General features: G+C 38.9%; 1 long non-coding RNA gene across 1 annotated transcript in view; it reads right to left on the minus strand.

Annotated features, from left to right (window-relative positions):
• The window catches only part of LOC122696546, a 118,251-nt gene that overhangs the window by 80,962 nt on the left and 16,645 nt on the right, over positions 1-20,644 (minus strand). The window lies entirely within an intron of this gene.

Here is a 20,644-nt window from a genome sequence, read left to right on the forward strand (position 1 = left end):
AGGTTACCTGGAAATAGCCCCTCTTTTAAGAGAAAAAAGAGTAGGGAGGGGGTTATGGTAACTGCAAAAAGATTAGAGTACTAGCACTTTCTCATCCATTTCCAAGTCCAGGTTACCAGGAAATGTTGGGTAACTGTAAAGGAGGCACTGGCTTGTCATCCAGTTATTTAAGAACTGTTTATTAAGGCTATATATTGTGCTGGGCATTGGGTTAGACCCTGGGATATAATGGGAAAAAAAGCCATTTCCTTCTAAAGTATGCGGTAAGTAAAACAAAATAGCTATTCAAAAAAAACAATAAAAGACCATATAATAAGTAAAGTATATCTAGAATGTAGAGATGGCACATAGGCAACAGTGGATAACTTCCTTTGTGTAAGGGAATAAGAAGGTATTCCAGAAAAAATTGCCCTAAGATGCAATATCCAACATGGAAGATTGAGTAGTGAGTACTCTCTTTCCAAAGAAAAGGCATCCTTGTTGATAGTAATGAATGTGTTGCAACAAATCTTTGTGGCTTCCCTGAAGACAGACTGAAAGATCTGTGTCTGTTAGAAGACAATGGCCCTTCCTGCCTCCATCTGCTACTTCAAGTATAGTCTTGTGAGGACCTAACCAGGAAATCACATAAAAGTATCTATATTTATAAAGACAGAACATCTTTATAGTCTCCATTTCTTCTCCTCTCCCAGCTGCTTACAAAACAAAGATGGAATTAAAGCAGGAAAAACATCCAGCCCTCTCATTTTACAAATGAGAAAATTACATCCCCAGGAAGTTAAAAATTTTCCCTCAAACTTGCAAATCCTTGCCCAAAACCCAGAGAAACCAATCATTTTGAACTCTTATTATATTGAGAAGCTGAAGTTTATAGGTCACTCTATTTAACAGTCACATGCTCAAAAGTGAATCATACCTGTCCTTACTTCACATAGACTATGAGATGTTTAAGGGCAAGATAGAATAAGTTTTGCAGTAGGAACAAGTAAACCTGAAAATCATAATTGTTAAAGGTAAGAAAAGTTTATTTTTCACTCACACAATGTCCAGTGTACATGGTGGGGAATTTCATCTCACCTCCACTGATGGGGATTGAGACTCATCTTCTGATGCCATCATCTCAGTATTTGACTTCCAAGGTTGCCATAACAGAGAGAGAAAGAGAGAGAGAGATGGTGGTAGCACATCAACTCTGTCTCAGCCCAGTTAAATATTCACAGTCTGTTGGTCAGAACAAGTCACATGGCCCCAACACAATTGCAAATGAAGCGGGAAAATAAACAGAATTATGAACGCACAATGACTCTCTGTAACTAGCACAGTGTATGGTACAGAATGCGTGCCTATTTGCACTCTGGACAAATAAACAAATGAAGCCTCCACTGTAGTCAAGGTACTTTTTCAGCACTATCCAGAGATACAAAAATATGCAAGCAATACTTACTGTGTTCACTGAGCTGAGAACCTAACAGTGAAATTAATAACGAAAACACACCCTAACCAAACAAATTATCCATTCACAGCAATGGGGACTCAATAACAAGTGAGTGAACTTCAACATAAAAGAAAAGGAGGGAAAAGGGGGCAAGTCAAAATTTAGGGTGGTCTAGAAATCCAGTCCTCTGTTTACTTATATCCTGAACCTAAAACATTTCTCTCAAAAGATACAGAAGTCATTTGCCTCAGGATATTATTTTAACCTGAAAAACAAGAAAATATGAAGTAATAAAATATAGCTCTGAAAGTTTCAGAATCCAGTTGTAAACATGGAGACAGTTTTGTTTGGGAATCATTTCCAACATTGTTTTTCTTTAGATAAACAGTACATTTCCAGAACTGAGAATTTTCTATTTTATATTAATTTACAACAGACTTATACCAGGGCAAGTGACCTGACCCCCACTAAGATATATCCAGATTTCTTTATTGTTGTAGCAATAGGAAGGTGACGGCCAAGGGATAGCAGAAGACATTTTTCATAGAAATTCCATGGAATTTTGAGTAACATATGAATCACTGGAAAATTTTTCATCATTTCTGGCCAAATGTTGGCCCTTTTTTTACAAGATGTTATTAACTTTGGGGCTTTCCTGAGCGCTCAGTGGTAAAGAATTTGCCTACAATACAGGAGAGGAAGGAGACAAAGATCCAATCCCCTGAAGGATGAAATGGCAACCCACTCCAGTGTTCTCGCCTGACAAATCCCATGGACATAGGAGCCTAGAGGGCCACAATCCAAAGTGTCACAAAGAGTCAGACATGATTGTGCATCTGAGCCATACATAATTAACTTTAACTATAGGAAATTATTTTGAACCAACTATAGCATTTTATAGCAACATTTTATCCCAATCTCAGGTTCAAAGTTTTGCAGATACCTGCAAACTGATACAACATTTCTGAAAAACCAATTTGGCAATATGAATGATTAGTCATTAAAATGTTCATATGTTATGACAAGTAATTTCCTTTATAAAAATCAATTCTAAAGTAATGATGACAAAGATTTCATCATGAGGATATTCATGCAACACTATTTATCAATGGGGAAAACATCAGACAACTTAAATGTCTAATTTTGGAGAAAAGATTAAGCAAATTAAGTTATATCCATATAACACATATTACACATCTATTAAAACAGATGATTAAAATTGATCATTATCTATCAAAAATTTTCATGATTAGTCCTTTGAGCCAGCATTTTCACTCCTAGATTTCTATACTATAGAAAAGCTTTACAGATGTGCAAAAAATGTTTGCACATTCAAAGATATTTGCTGCAGCATTTTTTTTAATATCAAACATTGAAAAACTTGGATTAGAGACTATCTAAATAAAGATAAATCTACAAATCCTAACAGAGAAAGTTCAAATTTTACTAATATTAAGGGAAAATAAGTTGTAAAACAGCAAGTGGACTAAAAATCTCATTTTGAAAAAAAAAAAAAAGGGTTATCTATTTATAGACCAATAACTTAGGTCTGGTTGGGGAAGTGGCTTTCTTTCCTTAATTTTTTTCAGCTGTGTATGTTAACATTCATTTCAGCTGTGTATGTATGTATTATATCATAAGCATGTGTTGCTTTAATTTAAATTTATTTTTTTCATTTTAAAACCTAATAATGATATAAAGGGGCTTCCCAGGTGGCTCAGTAGGTGAAGTCTGCCTACAGTGTAGGAGATGCAGGAGATGTGGGTTCAGTCCCTGGGTCAGGAAGATTCCTGGAGGAGGAAGCAGCAAACCACTCTAGTATTCTTGCCTGGAGAATCCCATGGACAGAGGAGACTGGTGGGCCACAGTCCATAGGGTCACAAAGAGTTGGACAAACTAAAGCAACTGAGTATGCACACACAGACACAGTGATATAAAGACAGACAAAAAGAAAAGATTATTTTAGTTATATGAAAAAAAGCTACAACAGAATGTTAAAATTAAAACACAGGCAATATAATGTTGGGTGTATACTATTATATAAAGTATATAAAACTATCATAGTAAAAACACTGGACATGTATATCCGCAGATAGACAGAGATCAGAATATTAATAGTGATTTCCTCTTGGTAGTAGGATGGTTTGTAGGAAGACTGAAAGAAGCATAATTCTGCTTCCTACATTTTTGTGTACATTTTGTATTATTTGTTAATTGTGTAATCAGGGAATAGGAAAGAGCTAAAAAAACAGAAACAAGTATCTAAACAAGAAAAACCATCAAGGTCAGCATAAATCAGAAAGGATCAGAGAGGCAGCACTATTTTTCCTACAGATGCTCCTTATTAAAATGCCTTCCTTTCAATTAGGTCATCTATCTTTTCACTCCATGTTTTCATATAAATAAATAAAACCACTTGGTCCTTGAAACCAACAGATGCAACTAGAATGATGTACAACTCATTTTTCTCTAGCCCTTGTAGCCTTAAAACATAGCCACAAATTTTTTGATACTTTTCTCATTAACATGTGAATCTATGACCCCACCACCTTGAACTGAGTCAAGTTTGTGACTACTTTAATGAAGGGAACTTGTAGAAGTGACCCTATGTACTTTGGAGGCTAGGTCATAAAAGCTCATACATATCATTCTTTCTCCTCTGAAACACTCTTGGAACCGTAAGCTGCCAAGTGTGAAGTCTGACTATGAGGCCGCCATGCTGTGAAGAGGTCCAAATCACATGGAAAGGACACAAGTCAGTCAGACCAATCAACCATACCAGGTGAGTCATGCCTTCCATTTATCCCAACCCCATCCATTTATCCAGTGCCAGACATGTAAGTGAGGAGGCCTCCAGATGATTCAAATTCCCAGACATCTGAGCCTTCCCCAGTGAGACCCCCCAGACATCATGGAGCCAAGACAAGACAGTCTATCCTCTGTCCAAATTCCTGGCCCAGAGAAACAGTGCACAAGTAAAGTAGTATTGTTTTACTCACATACATTTTGGAGTGATTGTGACACAGCAATAGACAAGAGAAACATATCTTCTCCTGGTGCATAGACATATATATTTTAACACATTATTGACTGGGGTATTTCAACACTGGTGGCATGAGCACATCGCCAGTCAACAATGTGTTAATAAACAGTCAACCTATGGATTCAATGCAATCAATCCATATCAAAAAACTAATGGTATTTATCACATAATTAGAACAAATAATACAAAAATTTGTATGGAACACAAAAGACCCCAAATAGCCAAAATAATCTTAGATTAAAGAACAAAACTTATCATGCTCCCTGATTTCAAACTATACTACAAAGCTACAATAATTACAGTAATCAAAATAGTATGGTGCTGGCACAAAGACAAACATATAAAGCAATGGAACATAATAGAGGGCCCAAATAAATCCACATATATATGGGCAACTCATCTACAACCAAGGATGCAAAAATACAAAAAGACAGCCTCTTTAATAAATGATTCTGGGAAAACTGGACAGCTACATACAAAAGAATCAAAATGAACTATTTCCTCAAATCATATACAAAAATAAAATGGATTAAAGAGTTAAATGTAAGACCTGAGATCATAAACTTCCAAAAGAAAACACAGGCAATATACTCTTTGACATGGATCTTAGCAATGTGTATTTTTTGGATATCTCCTCAGGCAAGGAAAATTAAAGCAAAAATTAATACTGTTCTATATTTCATATAAAAGTTTGTTGTTAAGAGAGTAAATCCTCAGAGTTTTCATCACAAGAAAAACAAATGTCTGTCTCTTTAATGTTTTATCTATGTGAAATAATGGATGTTCACTAATAATTTCATGATATATGTATTAATAAGTTTGTGCTATACACCTTAAACTTATACAGTGTTGTATGTCAATCATACTTCAATATAACTGGAAGAAAGAAAACAGTCAATAAGATTTTTCTTAATATAGAAATAAACTTTCCAAGAGTGTTCTACTTGCTTTGAGTACCTTTGACATTATATATTTCTTTATTCATTGTCTGAATGAGTCTGAATGACTGGATCATTTTTACATTTGTTTCTAAGTTAGACATTTTGATAGTCACAAAAATATTATTCTTCCTCTTCCAGTTATTTGAATATAATTCTCAATAACAACAGTGGATCACAACAAACAATGGAAAATTCTTAAAGATGTGGAAATACTAGACTATCTTACCTGTCTCCTGAGAAACCAGCATGCAGATCAAGAAGCAAGGAGCAGTTAGAACATGGAACAACTGACTGGTTCCAAACTGGGAAAGGAGTACGTCAAGGCTATATATTGTCACCCTGCTCACTTAACTTCTATGCAGAGCACATCATGCAAAATGCCAGGCTGGCTGAATCACAAGCTGGAATCAAGATTACTGAGCGAAATATCAACAGCCTCGGATATGAAGATGATACCACTCTAACGGTGGAAAGTGAAGAGGAACTAAAGAGTCTCTTAATGAGTGTGAAAGAGGAGAGTAAAAAAGCTGGCTTAAAACTCATCATCCAAAAAACTAAGATTGTGGCATCTGATCCTATCACTTCACAGCAAATAGAATGGGTAAAAGTGGAAGCAGTGACAGATTTTCTTTTCTTGGGCTCCAAAATCACTGTGGATGGTGACTGCAGCCACTAAATTAAAAGTGTCATAGCATTCCTTCAAGCTATGACAAACCTAGACTGTGTATTAAAAAGCAGAGGCATCACTTTGCTGACAAAGGTCCATACAGTCAAAACCATGGCTTTTCCATTAGTCACATATGGATGTGGCAGTTGGATCATAAAGAAGGCTGAATGTGGAAGAATTTATGCTTTTGAATTGTGGTGCTGGAAAAGATTCTTGAGAGTCCCTTGTACTGTAAGGAAATCAAGCCAGTCAATCCTAAAGGAAATCAACCCTGAATATTCACTGAAGCTGAAGCTCCAATACTTTTGGCCATTTGATGCAAACAAGCCAACTTTTCAACTTCATGAAAAGACCCTGATGCTGGGAAAGATTGAAGGCAAAATGGGAAGGCGACAACAGAGGATGAGATGGTTGGAAGGCATCACCAACTCAATGGACATGAATTTGAGCAAACTCTGGGAGATAATGGAGGACAGAGGAGCCTGGCATAGAGTCGGACACAACTTAGTGACTGAACAATAACAAGAATAACAAAACTTCACATATATAGAATATTTTCAAGAGTTTTTCATAAACTCTAATTGAATTTAAACCTCCCATTACTTTGATTCATTAAATATTATTAGTATCTCCCCATTTTTAAGTAAGAGGAGTTAAGTAATTTACCCAAGGGCACACACTGGTAAATGGCAAATCCAGGATTCAGCCTCAGGCAGAGTCCAGTCAGAACCTTTGCTTTAAACTACTGAACTAAATTCCCTCACTTCCTCTCTTTCTGCTTCACATAAAATAAACCTAAGCTGCCAGGAAATACACATCTCAGAGCTAACTGTGGACACATGCCAGAAATCTCACAGTATGCTTCATGAAAGCTAGATAATGTTACTATTTTACTACAGCTTTTTGTGGAAAAGACAAAAAATCCAGAGGTCTAAAGCTAGATAAATTAAAGAAAAAACAAAGATAATAATATAAGCAAAAGGTGGAGATGAAGCCCTTGTGCATGGATCCACATAAGTGACCAAGAATTTCCAGAATGTGGGATTCTATTGGTAAGTCAGTTTCAATGTATTTATTTAAATAAACTTTAAAATTAGGAAGAAGTAAGGAAAGAAACACAAGGGCTGGATGAAGCACCAGCTGGAATCAAGATTGCCAGGAGAAATATCAATAACCTCAGATTTTCAGATGACACCACACTTATGGCAGAAAGTGAAGAAGAACTAAAAAGCCTCTTGATGAAAGTGAAAGAGGAGAGTGAAAAGACTGGCTTGAGACTCAACATTCAAAAAACTAAGATCGTTTCATCCAGTGCCATCACTTCATGGCAAATAGATGGGAAAAATAATGGAAACAGTGACAGATTTTATTTTCTTAGGCTCCAAAATCACTGCAGATGGTAACTGCAGCCATGAAATTAAAAGACCCTTGCTCCTTGGAAGAAAAGCTATGACTAACCTAGATGGCATGTTAAAAAGCAGAGACATTACTTTGTCAACAAGGTTCTGTCTAGTAAAAGCTATGGTTTTTCCAGTAGCCATGTATGGATGTGAGAGCTGGACCATAAAGAAGGCTGACCGCCGAAGAATTGATGCTTTTGAATTGTGATGTTGGAGAAGACTCTTGAGAGCCCCTTGAGCTGCAAAGAGATGAAACCAGTCAACCCTAAAGGTAATCAGTCCTTAATATTCATTGGAAGGACTGATGCTGAAGCTGAAGCTCTATTACTTTGGCCATCTAATGCAAAGAGCTGACTCATTGGGAAAAAAAACCTTGATACTGGGAAAGATTGAAGGCAGGAGGAGAAGGGGACAGCAGAGGATGAGTTGGTTGGATGGCATCACTGACTCAATAGACATGAGTTTGAGCAAGCTCTGGGAGATGGTGAAGGACAGGGAAGCCTGGAGTGCTGCAGTCCATGGGGTTGCAAAGAGTCAGACACAACTGAGAGACTGAACTGAACTGAAGGAAAAAAGAGAAAGAGGGCAGAAAGGGGTAAGGAGGTTAGAAAGGAAGGAACACAGAAGGTAACTGAGGTTAGTAATAATGGAAGAGTTGAAGAGATTCAAGGCCACTGTGTGTGAAAGAGGATGAATAATTGAAAAAGTAAGTGGTTGAAAATAGGGAACTAATTATAAATCCAGTTTGGGAGCTTAAAGAAGACTTCAAAGAGGGGACGTGAGATATCTGCCATTTTATAAATTCAGATCACGAACAAATTTCCATTCAGCTAGTTTTAGTGGGGAGAAGTGCTCTGCAGTGGTGGCCAGAAAAGGAAACGTGTGTGTGCATCTGGAAATTTTACAGGACTAAGTTAAAAAGCTGGTTATTTAATAATCTGTAACCCAATTATACCTAAATGTATTTCCGATTCTCGTTCAGTGAAGGAACTAGCATAGCAAATAAGATGGAATGTGTTAACATTTAAGAAAATATAATTTCAACATACATATTGATTTATCTAGGAATGAGGAAGTTAGTCTCTTAAAGAAATGTGAAACATAAGTCAAAGAAATTTTAGAAAACTAATAAGAGATAAAATGCAGAATTTTACAGAAAAAATATAAAGTCCTTAAGAAAGCTATATTTTTAAGTATAATGCAAGAGTCATCATACATAAATGTCCATTTTTTTAATTATTCATATATGTGAGAAAATATCACTTTTGAATATTATTTAGTAATAACAAAAAGAATAGACTTCTGGAATATCTCCTTTCTTAGGAAGTGTTTTTGAATTGAAATACTTTGCAATTCAAGCAGAAAATAACACCAAAATACTCAACGGTTTATGAAATATTTATTAAGTACTCATTATGTACCAGACACATTACTAAAGCACTGGGAATCTAATAAATAACTGACTAAATCTTCCTCAAACATTTCTCAAAGAACATAATATGAGAGAAAAATCTCTAATGCACCAATCTTCAGTTTAATGCATAAAAAACGTGGGTCAGTTTTCCAATGCCCCCTCATATCTAATACTAAATATTTTTCTGCCATAGGCAAAACATTCATTCATGGTCCACAATCAATACCATTTTATCCATGTGACTTTCCAAAGGTTGTAGAGAATGTCAAGGCAATAGGATAAAAGGTTACTAGTCTCAGAGAAAAATATCTTGTGAACAGAGCCCTAAAATGAGAACATATGTCTTCTGCCCACTGCGGAACTATGCCAGTAACTTGCTACAAGTTATGCAATCTTTAGATTCTCGATAAAATAAGTAACATTTATAAAACTTCAGTTTCATTTTACAGGAGAAGAAGAAGACCCAGAAATGTTTAGTGATTGAACTGGGATTAATAACCTAGGCCTGCACATTTTCTGTTTGCAATTTCATGCTACCTCTATTTATCGCATTGACTGTCAGCACATTTCATAAGTAAGAACATCTTCAATTGTAACAAAAATTCAACCTGAACTTCAGTTAAAAGGGATTTATTGTCTAACATAAACTTAAAAAGTCCAGAGGCAGCAGGGATTCAGGTATGGCTAAATCCAGCACTTGATTTATATTGTTTACTTGGTTATTACTTTCCCTTCTCTCCTGATTTTGCTTATCTCTGTGGCACCATTCTCAAACTGATTTTCCCCATAGTCATAAATCAGACCTCCAGTTGTTCTACCAAAATTTCTAGAATTTTCTTTTATTGGATCAATTTGTGTCTGTGACTATTTTCAGTATCTAGAAAGTAGACTTATCCCAACCCAAGCCACATAGAAAGGTGGAGGAGAAATAGTTCTACCCAAGGAAGTTCAGAATGCTGATATCAGAAGACTGGAAAATGGATGCTGGGAAGGCAAAAAATTCAACATCCATGCTACTCTTCTATAGCCCTAATTACATATGTCTGCCATTTGTATCAAGATTTCATTAATTTTCAGTAGATACCTTCATTCTTGGGTCATATCTTTGCTTTGATTTATTGGGTTCACTCTGGAAAAGTTCCAATAAAGACAAGTCTGCATTACATATATATAGCTGAGCAACTGTTTTCAAGATAATTTCCCTGAATTACAGAGCAAGAATACTTAAAATAAGCTTTCACATTTTTAATGCTCTCCCAATAGGGAAGTGGAGTTCATCTTACACTTAGCTCAGCTAGTCAGGCCTGAGAAATGATCTGAGGCAGGGGAGGGCCGGGAAAGTGAAGCAAAGGATGACCTTGCATTGATGAGTCTTCTATCTCCATGTCTACACCTCTGGAAAGAAATCACTATTATCACTTTAACAGGATATGATGACTACCCATCCAGGACTCTTTCTCCAAGTATCCTTACACCCAGGCAGCAAGAGCTACGGTGAGGTCCACTTGGCATCCCGTGCACTTATCAGAGTACATGCAGCCCATGTGGTCCAAAAATCGACATTTGAACAAGCTGGTGGCATAGTCTGCAACAGGTCTGTTCCGGCTCCCTATTATGTGCTACTTCCACGGTTTGAACCAATTTAGATGACTGTGAACACTTTGAGTTGCCCTTCCCTGTGGTTACTTGCTCAATTCTTTGTCATTTGCTTTCTTAAGTTATTTTTGACATCTGGAGTTCAGCCATTCATGTATACAAAAATAAATCATCTTATAGGACAGGAAACTAACCCAGTAAGATGAGACTAGGATTAAGTTTCACATAACAACTCTCCCCTCTAAGCTTTTCTCTGTCTCACTTAAAAAATAATGCTAGAAAGTTTGAGGTTGCCAATTACACACCTTCATATTATGGATTTGGAACCAGCTGAGAAATGGAGTGGATAACTGGGTATCAAAGCACCCCAGAGTCAAGACTACATCTAGCCCTGCCAGTGTGTGGTCTTCCTAACCCTTCCCACACAGAACAAACCTATCTACCCTTCACCACACTGAGTTCACTGGGAACAAACCTCACACATAGGTAAGGAAGGAACACACAAATGTGTGATGTGCAGGCCTAGAGAGAGAAGAAGGGTAACTCTCATCACCTGAGCCCCACCCAGAACAACGTGGATAGTGTGTGTTCAACTCCTGTCACCTCACCGAAAATGTAAACACCTCCTGGAGAAATAAGTAAGCGATGGAGAATGGACATGGAAAAGGGGATCTGGCTTTAGATGGCAGACAAACACACAGACAAACAAACACGTTGTTCTTTCATAGGCCAGGAAATGGGAATTTACTTATGAAAATAAAGCCGGAAAAAGATAGTATCTCCCAAAAAAATAAAAATAAAAAGAAAAGAAAAGAAAGCCGGAAACAATGGGTTGTCTCCTAAAAAAAATAAAGAAAATGGCATCAAGTGTATTGAGTACTTGAATTCTATTATTCATTAAAGGATTTCTGTTATTTTTCTCCCTCTGTTAGAGATGAGGAAGCTAAGTTTCAGAACATTTAACAAACTTTCTCTTACCACTGTATCACAATGTCCCTTGGAAGATTTTTATTACTGATTTTTGCTGCCCAGAATCTAAGCCACTGGGCTTCCCTGGTAGCTCAGCTGGTAAAGAATCCACCTGCAATGCAGGAGACCCTGGTTTGATTTTTGGGTTGGGAAGATTCCCTGGAGAAGCGATAGGCTACCCATTCCACTATTCTTCGGCTTCCCAGTGGCAGATGGTAAAGAATCCTCCTGCAAAGTGGTAGACCTGGGTTCGATCCCTGGGTTAGGAAGACCCCTTGGAGGAGGGCATGGCAACCCACTCCAGTATTCTTGCCTGGAGAATCCCCATGGACAGAGGAGCCTGGTGGGCCACAGTCCACAGGGTCACAAAGAGTCAGACACTACCGAGAGACTAACCACAGCACACATCTAAACCCCTTCCTGAGCTGAGGGAGTCCTACCATTGCGTGAGCTTTGGCAGTAGGCAGGGCCACCCCATTCCCAATGTGGAAAGTGAAAGGGCTAGACAATTGCTCTCCTTGAACACACAGCCTAGACTTGGCCAACCAAATATTTGTACATGGGTCAGTGACTCTAGGACATACAATTCTTTAAAAAAAAAATCAGGAAGCAGCTTAGAGTTCATTAGGTGCTAATGGCAGCATCCTGTGCCTAGAGCCCAGCAGAAACACTTGATTTCTGGTAGCTACTACCAGCTGTCCAGCTGTTCCTGTTGTGTGTGGATCATCTGTGGTTCAGGCCCACAGATTCACTTGATCCCTGTCTGGGAATGTCTGCATTATAGTTCAGTGAATATTTACTCCATTCACCTCCCACCTTCCCACTGTAGGTCAAGGATACGTCCCCAGCACACAGATGTCTTGCTTGGCCATGTGACTTGCTTTGGTTACAAAGGAACATTAGCCAGTGCCACGCACTATGAAGTATGTGTGCTTCTGCAGTTTGGCTTGAAGCATGTGCTGCTGGAATTTGTCACAAAAAGATTATGCCCCGGGGGCAGTCCTAAGATGCCAGAGGAATAGGACAGGGAGACCACTTTCTCCCCCACAAATTCATCAAAAGATCATTTGAATGCTGAGCAACTTCCACAAAACAACTTCTGAATGCTGGCAGAGGACACCAGGCATCCAGAAAGGCAGCCCATTCTCTTCAAAAGGAGGTAGGACAAAATATAAAAGACAAAAAGAGGGACAAAGAGAGGGATGGAGACCTGTCCCAGGGAGGCAGTCGTGAAGGAGGAAAAGTTTCCAAACACCAGGAAACCCTCTCACCAGTGGGTCTGTGGGGGAGTTTTAGAATCTCAGAGGACAACATAACCAGGAGGGGAGGGGGGAAAACCCACAGAATAAAAGACACTTACTCCTTGGAAGGAAAGTTATGACCAACCTAGATAGCATATTAAAAAGCAGAGACATTACTTTGCCAATAAAGGTCTGTCTAGTCAAGGCTATGGTTTTTCCAGTGGTCATGTATGGATGTGAGAGTTGGACTATAAAGAAAGCTGAGTGCTGAAGAATTAATGCTTTTGAACTGTGGTGTTGGAGAAGACCCTTGAGAGTCCCCTGGACTGCAAGGAGATCCAACCAGTCCATCCTAAAGGAGATCAGTCCTGGGTGTTCATTGGAAGGACTGATGCTGAAGCTGAAACTCCAGTACTTTGGCCACCTCATGGGAAGAGTTGACTCATTGGAAAAGAACCTGATGCTGGAAGGGATTGGAGGCAGGAGGAGAAGGGGACGACAGAGGATGAGATGGTTGATGGCATCACCAACTCGATGGACATGAGTTTGAGTAAACTCCGGGAGTTGGTGATTGACAGGGAGGCCTGGCGTGCTGCGATTCATGGGGTCGCAAAGAGTCAGACACAACTGAGCGACTGAACTGAACTGAATACGTGCCTCAACCACAACTCCCAGTGGAGAAATAGCCCAGATGCTAGCATCTGCCACCAGCAAGTGGGGGAGGCACAGGTTGCATGCTTAGGGTAAGGACCGGGCCTGAATGCCCTGAGGACAATCTGAAGGAGCTAATGTGAGATAGCAACCCAAACTGTAGGATAGCCAGAGAGAGAAAAAGAGAGAGAGGGAGAGAGAACTTTCCCATGAAAAGCTCCAACCTAAGGCACAGCCTGGCCGGCTCATAGGACAAAGATTGAGCAAATACCAAAGGAGAGCTAGCTGGCTGAAGACTGGCCCATCCCCCTGCCAGAGGCAGAGAGGCAGGCAAGTGACAGCCAGAGCTGGAAGGCGAGCGACAATCTCAGCCCCAGAGACGGCATCCTCCACCAAACTGTGAGCAGGCTTCCAGTTGCTAACCAAGTCTTCCTGGGATCCTGGACGGTTGACATCTGCCAGGAGGGTCGCAGCCTGGGATCAGGCCCCCAGAGGAGACACACGGCACACCTGAGACGGTGCTCTTGCAGCGCACCCAGGAAATCGAGCGGCTGGGACCGGGGCGGTGATAAGATGCACCATACACCTGGGATAGTGTGCTCACCAAGCACCTGGTCACCTGAGTTCCTCAGGCCAGAGGAAGGGCACAAAACGCAGGCTCAACCGAGTCTGTGCCTTTGTGGAGTACCCGAGAACCTGAACCTGAGCAGCTTAGACCTGGGAAGTGCACGCAACCCAGGGCCCACTTTGGACAGTTACCCTTCAGAGCAGCCTGGAGCCTGAGCAGTGTAGATTGGGAAAGCACAGGCTCCGTGAGCAGCGGCAAACCCAGTGTGGCCCAGACACTGCAAGCGCTCCCCACACCCACCAGTGATATTTGCTTGCAGTGTTCCTACCTCCCATAGCACAACTGAACAAGTGAGCCTAAATAAGTGGCCACCTTCACCCCCTTGTGTCAGGGCGGAAATTAGACACTGGAGAAACTTGCAAACAGAGGAAGCCTAAATAAACAAAGAAGAGGGAGACATGCTGGAAGTGACAGGTGCAACAGATTAAAACCCTGTAGTTAGCATTGACTAAGCATTGGAAGGGGCCTATAGACCTTGAGAAGAAGTATAAGCTGGAACAAGGAACTATCTGAAACTGAACTGACCCCACATTGCCCTCCACAGCTCCAGAGAAATTCCTAGATATATTTTTACTATTATCATTTTTTAATATTTTTATTTTTAAGTTCTTTATTACTCTTTTCATTTTCGTTTTATAACCTACTATTACCTTGCAAAAAAAAGACCCTATTTTTAAAGCAAATTTCACATATACATTTTTTATAATTTTTGTGATTGATTTTGTTTTGTATTTTTAATACAGTATTTTTGAGAGTCTAACCTCTACTCTAGATTTTTAATCTTTGCTTTTTGGTTTTTGTTATCAGTTTTGTACCTTTAAGAATCTAATCTTCAGTACCCATTTTTACTTAGAGGTGTGATTACTGCCTTGATTGCTCTCTCCCCTTTTGACTCTCCCTTTTCTCCCCCAATTTACCTCTATCTTCTCCCTCCCCCTTCTCTTCTCTACTTAACTCTGCGAATCTCTCTGGGAGTTCTGGGCTGTGGAGAACACTTAGGGAACTGATCACTGACTAGATTGGTCTCTCCCCTTTTGATTCCCCCTCTTCTCCTCCTGGTCACCTCTATCTCTCTCCTCCCTCTTCTCCATGTAACTCTGTGAACCTCTCTGGGTGTCCCTCACTGTGGAGAATCTTTCCACCATTAACCTAGATGTTTTATCATTAATGCTGTATAGATGGAGAAGTCTTGAGGCTACTGTAAGAATAAGACTGAAAGCCAGAGGCAGGAGGCTCAAATCCAAAACTTGAGAACACCAGAGAACTCCTGACTCCAGGGAACACTCCTGTCCCAGGGAACATTAATCAACAAGAGGTCATCCAAAAGCCTCCATATCTACACTGAAACCAAGCTCCACTCAAGAGACAACAAGTTCCAGAGCAAGACATACCAAGCTAATTCTCCAGTAATGCAGGAACATAGCCCTGAGCACTAAAATACAGGTGGCCAAAAGTCACACCAAACCCACAGACACCCCAAAACTCACTACTGGACACTTCATTGCACTCCAGAGAGAAGAGATCCAGCTCCACCCACCAGAACACCGACACAAGCTTCCCTAACCAGGAAACCTTGACAAGCCACTAGTCCAACCACACGCACAGGGAGCAAGCTCCATAATAAAGAGGAACCACAAACTTCCAGCCTACACAAAGGCCACCCCAAACACATCAATCTAAACAAAATGAAAAGGCAGAGAAATACTCAGCAGGTAAAGGAACATGATAAATGCCCATCAAACCAAAGAAAAGAGGAGGAGAGAGTCTACCTGAAAATGAATTCAGAATAATGATAGTAAGGGTGATCCAAAATCTTGAAAACAAAATTGAGTTACAGATAAATAGACTAGAGACAAGGATTGAGAAGATGCAAGAAATGTTTAACATGGACCTAGAAGAAATAAAAAAGAGTCAATTAATAATGAATAATGCAACAACTGAGATCAAAAGCACTCTGGAGGGATCCAACAGTAGAGTAACTGAGGCAGAAGATAGGATAAGTGAGGTGGAAGATAGAATAGTAGAAATAAATGAAGCAGAGAGGAAAAAAAGAAAAAGAATTAAAAGAAATGAGGACAACCTCAGAGACCTCCGGGATAATGTTAAACACCCCAACATTTGAATCATAGGAGTCCCAGAAGAAGACAAAAAGAAAGGCCATAAGGAACTACTTGAGGAGATAATAGTTGAAAACTTCCCTAAAATGGGGAAGGAAATAGCCACCCAAGTCCAAGAAACCCTGAGGGTCCCAAACAGGATAAACCCAAGGTGAAACCCCCAAGACACAAATTAATCAAATTAATGAAGGTCAAATACAAAGAACAAATATTAAAAGCAGCAAGAGAAAAGCAACAAATAACACACAGGGGGATCCCCATAAGGATAACAGCTGATCTTTCAACAGAAACTCTTCAGGCCAGAAGGGAATGGCAGGACATACTTAAAGTAATGAATGAGAAAAGCCTACAACCCAGATTACTATACCCAGCAAGGCTTTCATTCAAATATGAAGGAGAAATCAAAAACTTTACAGACAAGCAACAGCTGAGAGAATTCAGCACCACCAAACCAGCTTTTCAGCAAATGCTAAAGGATCTTCTCTAGACAGGACACACAGAAAAGGTTTATGAACTTGAACCCAAAACAACAAAGTAATGACAACAGGATCATATTTATCAATAATTACCCTAAATGTAAATGGGTTGAATGCCCCAACCAAAAGACAAAGACTGGCTGAATGGATACAAAAACAAGACCCCTATATATGCTGTCTACAAGAGACGCACCTCAAAACAATGGACACATACAGACTGAAAGTGAAGGGCTGGAAAAAGATATTTCATGCAAATGGAGACCAAAAGAAAGCAGGAGTCGCAACACTCATATCAGATAATATAGACTTTGCAATAAAGGCCATGAAAAGAAACAAAGAAGGACACTACATAATGATCAAAGGATCAATCCAAGAAGAAGATATAACAATTATAAATATATATGCACCCAACATAGGAGCACTGCAATATGTAAGGCAAATGCTAACAAGTACAAAAGGGGAGATTAACAGTAACACAATAATAGTGGGAGACTTTAATACCCCACTCACACCTATGGATAGATCAACTAAACAGAAAATTAGCAAGGAAACACAAAGTTTAAATGATACAATGGACCAGTTAGACCTAACTGATATCTATAGGACATTTCACCCCAACACAATGAATTTCACCTTTTTCTCAAGTGCACATGGAACATTCTCCAGGATAGATCACATCCTGGACCACAAATCTAGCCTTGGTAAATTCAAAAAAATTGAAATCATTTCAAGAATCTTTTCTGATCACAATGCAGTAAGATTAGATGTCAACTACAAGAGAAAACTATTAAAAATACAAATATATGGAGGCTAAACAGCATGCTTCTGAATAACCAACAAATGGCAGAAGAAATCAAAAAAGAAATCCAAATATGCATAGAAACTAATGAAAATGAAAAAACAACAATCCAAAACCTATGGGATTCAGTAAAAGCAGCGCTAAGGGGAAGATTCATAGCAATACAAGCTTACCTCAAGAAATAAGAGAAAAACCAAATAAATAACCTAACTTTACACCTAAAGCAACTAGGAAAAGAAGAAATTAAGAACCTCAGGGTTAGAAGAAGAAAAGAAATCATAATAATTAGGGCAGAAATAAATTAAAAAGAAACAAAGGAGACTATAGAAAAAATCAGCAAAACTAAAAGCTGGTTCTTTGAGAAGATAAATAAAATAGACAAACCAGTAGCCAGACTCATCAAGAAAAAAAAAGGGAGAAGAATCAAATCAACAAAATTAGAAATGAAAATGGAAAAATCACGACAACACAGAAATACAAAGGATCATAAGAGACTACTATCAGCAACTATATGCCAATAAAATGGACAACTTGGCAGAAATGAATGAATTCTTAGAAAAGTATAACCATCCAAAACTGAACAAGGAAGAAATAGAAAATCTTAAAAGACCCATCACAAGCACGGAAATTGAAACTGTAATCAAAAATCTTCCAACAAACAAAAGCCCAGGACCAGATGGCTTCACAGGTGAATTCTACCAAAAATATAGAGTAAGAGCTAACACCTATGCTACTCAAACTCTTCCAGAAAATTGCAGAGGAAGGTAAACTGCCAAACTCATTCTATGAGGCCACCATCACCAAAATACCAAAACCAAAGATGTCACAAAAAAAGAAAACTACAGGCCAATATCACTGATGACATAGATGCAAAAATACTTAACCAAATTCTAGCAAACAGAATTCAACAACATATTTAAAAGATCATACATCATGACCAAGTGGGCTTTATCCCATGGGTGCAAGGATTCTTCAGTATTTGCAAATCAATCAATGTGATACACCACATTAACAAATTGAAAGATAAAAACCGTATGATTATCTCAATAGATGCAGAGAAAGCCTTTGACAAAATTCAATATCCACTTATGATAAAAACCCTCCAGAAAGCAGGCATCAAAGGAACATACCTCAACATAATAAAAGCCATATATGATAAACCCACAGCAAACATTATCCCAATAGTGAAAAATTGAAAGCATTTCCGCTAAGGTCAGGAACAAGACGCGGGTGCCCACTCTCACCATTACTATTCAACATGGTTTTGGAAGTTTTAGCCACAGCAATCAGAGAAGAAAAAGAAATAAAAGGAATCCAGATTGGAAAAGAAGAAGTAAAACTTGTTGCAGATGACATGATCCTCTACATAGAAAACCCTAAACACACCACCAGAAAATTACTAGAGCTAATCAGTGAATATAGTAAAGTTGCAGGATATAAAATTAACACACAGAAATCCCTTGCATTCCTATACACTAACAATGAGAAAACAGAAAGAGAAATTAAGGAAACAATACCATTCACCATTGCAACAAAAAGAATAAAATACTTAGGAGTATATCTACCTAAAGAAACAAAGGACCTATACATAGAAAACTATAAAACACTGATGAAAGAAATCAAAGAGGACACAAACAGATGGAGAAACATACCGTGTTCATGGATTGGAAGAATCAATATTGTCAAAATGGCTATTCTACCCAAAGCAGTCTATAGATTCAATGGAATCCCTATCAAGCTACCAACGGTATTTTTCACAGAACTAGACCAAAGAATTTCACAATTTGTATAGAAATACAAAAAACCTCAAATAGCCAAAGTAATCTTGAGAAAGAAGAATGGAACTGGAGGAATCAACCTGCCTGACTTCAGACTCTACTACAAAGCCACAGTCAGCAAGACCGTGTGGTACTGGCACAAAGACAGAAATGCAGATCAATGGAACAGAATAGAAAGCCCAGAGATAAATCCACGAACCTATGGACACCTTATCTTTGACAAAGGAGGCAAGGATATACAATGGAAAAAAGACAACCTCTTTAACAAGTGGTGCTGGGAAAACTGGTCAACCACTTGCAAAAGAATGAAACTAGAACACTTTCTAACACCATACACAAAAATAAACTCAAAATGGATTAAAGATCTACATGTCAGACCAGAAACTATAAAACTCCTAGAGGAGAACATAGGCAAAACACTCTCCGACATAAATCACAGCAGGATCCTCTATGACCCACCTCCCAGAATATTGGAAATAAAAGCAAAACTAAACAAATGGGACCTAATGAAACTTAAAAGCTTTTGCACTACAAAGGAAACTATAAGTAAGGTGAAAAGACAGCCGTCAGATTGGGAGAAAATAATAGCAAATGAAGAAACAGACAAAGGATTAATCTCAAAAATATACAAGCAACTCCTGCAGATCAATTCCAGAAAAATAAATGACCCAATCAAAAAATGGGCCAAAGAACTAAACAGACATTTCTCCGAAGAAGACATACAGGTGGCTAACAAACACATGAAAAGATGCTCAACATCACTCATTATCAGAGAAATGCAAATCAAAACCACAATGAGGTACCATTACACGCCAGTCAGGATGGCTGCTATCCAAAAGTCTACAAGCAATAAATGCTGGAGAGGGTGTGGAGAAAAGGGAACCCTCTTACACTGTTGGTGGGAATGCAAACTAGTACAGCCGCTATGGAGAACAGTGTGCAGATTTCTTAAAAAACTGGAAATAGAACTGCCATATGACCCAGCAATCCCACTCCTGGGCATACACACTGAGGAAACCAGATCTGAAAGAGACACGTGCACCCCAATGTTCATCGCAGCACTGTTTATAATAGCCAGGACATGGATGCAACCTAGATGCCCATCAGCAGACGAATGGATAAGGAAGTTGTGGTACATATACACCATGGAATATTACTCAGCCGTTAAAAAGAATTCATTTGAATCAGTCCTAATGAGATGGATGAAATTGGAGCCCCTTATACAGAGTGAAGTAAGCCAGAAAGATAAAGAACATTACAGCATACTAACACATATATATGGAATTTAGAAAGATGGTAATGATAACCCTATATGCAAAACAGAAAAAGAGACACAGAAATACAGAACAGACTTTTGAACTCTGTGGGAGAAGGTGAGGGTGGGATGTTTCAAAAGAACAGCATGTATACTATCTATGGTGAAACAGATCACCAGCCCAGGTGGGATGCATGAGACAAGTGCTCGGGCCTGGTGCACTGGGAAGACCCA

The sequence above is a fragment of the Cervus elaphus genome, chromosome 6 (genome assembly GCF_910594005.1).
Source record: "Cervus elaphus chromosome 6, mCerEla1.1, whole genome shotgun sequence".
NCBI lineage: Eukaryota > Metazoa > Chordata > Mammalia > Artiodactyla > Cervidae > Cervus > Cervus elaphus.